Raw genomic sequence first — 3,299 nt, 5'->3', positions numbered from 1 at the left:
CATAATTTTTCTTGAATGTATCAAAACTCATACTGAGCAATGAGTTCTGAGTTGCAAAACAGAATTTATTTTTGTACCTGTGTAGCTTACTTTATTCTTAACTTTTTGCCAGTTTGTGTGGGTTCTCTGTGGGTTATTTTCCTAACTGTCTTCTAAAAATATCTTCTCTGGCTCAGCTCAGTTTCTCATGGCTTAATGGAGACCAACCGTCTTCTCACTGCTAGCTTAATTCACTTTCAACTGTTTTATTTTCTCAATCTCTTTTCTTCTCTAGCCCTATACAACCCTCTTTCTTCCTGCATCAACTGTCTTCCTTAACCCTACTCTCTGACCTTACCCTTATGCCAACTGGACCCTACTAAATCCTAATACCCTCTCAGCCTCTGCTGGCTTTTAAATAACCTCTCCTGTTCCCAGAAGTACAAGAGGGAACAGGCACTGAAGGTCATAAAGTCAAGCAGTTCTAATAGCTAAGCATTCCCAAAGAGTCTGTGGGCTAGCCATGAGCCACAGGGGATCCTTTCAAGAGACAGGCACACAAATCCCACTATACATCTGTCTTCTCTGCTTTTGTCCCCCAGTTGAACAAAAATGTAAGTGCAATAAAAGTAAATAGTTTTAGCTGAGTAGTGGTGACACGTGCCTTTAAACCCAGCACCCAAGATGCAGGGGCTCATGAGTCCTTGTGAGTTTGAGTGTAGCCTGGTCTGCACAAAGTTCCAAAGTAGCCAAAGGTACACAGAAAAACTCGGTCTTAAAAGCAAAGCAGGGGCTGGTGAGATGGCTCAGCAGGTAGGAGCACTGACTGCTCTTCCAAAAGGTCCCGAGTTCGAATCCCAGCAACCACATGGTGGCTCACAACCATCCGTAACAAGAGCTGACTCCCTCTTCTGGAGTGTCTGAAATCAACTACAATGTACTTACATATAATAAATAAATAAATCTTTAAAAAAAAAAAAAAAAGCAAAGCAAAACAGTAGATGGACTTTAAAAGAATATATATGTAAAACTTTGTATTACAACTTTATCATATTTCTCTTTTTCTTTTAAGTCATATTCCATAAAATTAGCTGGGTATGGTGGCATACAACATTAATGACAGCATTTGGGAGGCAGAGGCAGGAGTTGAAGCACGGCACACAGCAGCCTGGTCTCTACAGTAGGATCCAGGATAGCCAGTGTACTACATAATAAGGAGCCCTGTCTCAGACAGACAACAAAAAGACCTAATATACTATTGGGGATCACAAAATAATAAATCAGAGATGGGTAATGCTTTGTTATTATTAGAGGTTTTATAATCTTCCACAGAGTCAAAGTCCCTTTGACCTAGTTCTTCCTGTATTGAGCACAAAGAGAAATTTTGTACAAAATTCTTATCAATGTGACTGGATCCAGGGAGAGGGGAAGACAGATGTAGCTGGATTTTGTTACTTTGTAGTGTGATTTATTTTATGTGCCTGGCCCTTTAAAGGACCCTATGCCCTTGAGTGTCAGTTGCCTCTTGGAATTCTGGTAACAGGAGAGTATTTTTAAAAAGCCAGCAGAGGCTGAGAGCTAGAATTGGGGAATAGACACTAATGTTCTCTTTTGCTAAAGAATTGCTGTGGGCACACTAAGTAACAGTAACTAGAATACACAGATAATATTTGATTACCACTGATTACAATTGATAACAATTGATTACAGAAGCTTCCTCTACTTTCTGCAAAGCTTTTTGTTTTTCACCAGTTAATTTGCATCTCCAACCAAGGCTTAAATCCTCCTGTGGTGAGCTTAAGGTCAGGTCTTAGCCAAATAATGTCTCCTGGAAACTTTTGAAAATAATTTTGAAGTAAGCAAATCATCTTTTCTTTCTTAAATTTTCTATACCACAATTTTTCTAGGATATAACTAAGACTCTAAATATTAAAAAGATATTGCCACTGAATCTTTTCTGGAGCGACAGCTACTCCCCAAAACTTTAAACCTCATTGTGTAAGAGTAAAGATTTTTAGTAAATTTCCCTTCAGAGTCATTAGCTAATAAAATACCTTCCATATAAGAAACAATATACACTGAAAGATTCAAAGTCCTAGCTTCTTGTCTTGAAGTAGAGACAAAAAAAATTCTTTTTCTTACATAATGTAAGGCTATTAGCCATTTCTCAAGGCAAAACTTTCCAATGATCACAAGCTCACTAGAAGCAAACCCTTTACAATTATCAGGATGCAAAGGAAAAAACCTTCCAAATCTATAATAAATCTATATGGAGTAGGCAAGCCAGCTTGTAATGCCTGTATTTTGTTTACATTTATTTTGAACAACACCTGGCTATATCTGTAATAATGTTGTTTTAGCTTAAAAAAAAAAATAATTCCTGGGAAGCAAGGGGAGGTGAGGTCCCAAAAACTTCCCTAGGCATAGTTTGCAAAACAAAAGAAAAGCCATACAAGCCTGCTGAGGCTGCTCTGAGCTTAGCGTTAGCTCAAATGTAAATATTTCTTAATCTGAGTTTAGCATTAGCTCAAATGTAAGTATTTCTTATCTGGTCTTAGCATTAGCTCAAATGTAAATATTTTTTTAAAGATTTATTTATTTATTATATGTAAGTACATTGTAGCTGTCTTCAGACACTCTAGAAGAGGACGTCAGATCTTGTTATGGGTGGTTGTGAGCCACCATGTGGTTGCTGGGATTCGAACTCCGGACCTTTCGGAAGAGCAGTCAGGTGCTCTTACCCACTGAGCCAACTCACCAGCCCCTGTAAATATTTCTTAATCTGAGCATACTGCTTAAGTCCTGGCCCAAAGATTATCCCTCCTGCAGTGGGGACAGATTCCAGGGGAACAATTTGACTGTCTGTCTATGCCTCTAATTTGTTGGACAGTCTTTCTTAAGATGACTTATACTTAAAACATTCCTTATAACCTTAGTGCTGTGAAAGCACTAAGGAGACTGTGTACTGTAGTCTCCTGCAAGGCAGCAACCATAGCCAAACTGATCGTATGAGGGTCCAATTTCTACACAAAGATGAATATATCCAGACCAGTCTGTCTTTGCTTTGTATGGGCAGATGGCTGCAGGAAGCTGCATTAGCGCTTTCATAAGATGATTACTCTTTGTTTTTTTTTGTTTTTTTTTTGGTTTTTTTTGAGACAGGGTTTCTCTGTGTAGCTCTGGCTGTCCTGGAACTCACTTTGTAGACCAGGCTGGCCTCGAACTTAGAAATCCGCCTGCCTCTGCCTCCCGAGTGCTGGGATTAAAGGCATGCGCCACCACGCCCGGCTAGATGATTACTCTTATAATCATCCTAATTA

General features: G+C 39.0%; 1 pseudogene; it reads right to left on the bottom strand.

Moving 5' to 3' along the window:
• On the bottom strand, nt 1–77 carry LOC115064181 (annotated as a pseudogene).
• Between the last annotated feature and the right edge of the window lie 3,222 nt (nt 78–3,299).

This window comes from Mus pahari, chromosome 5 (assembly GCF_900095145.1).
Source record: "Mus pahari chromosome 5, PAHARI_EIJ_v1.1, whole genome shotgun sequence".
Lineage (NCBI taxonomy): Eukaryota > Metazoa > Chordata > Mammalia > Rodentia > Muridae > Mus > Mus pahari.
The sequence above is the reverse complement of the archived record's forward strand: the minus strand, read 5'-3'. Positions and strand labels throughout refer to the sequence as shown.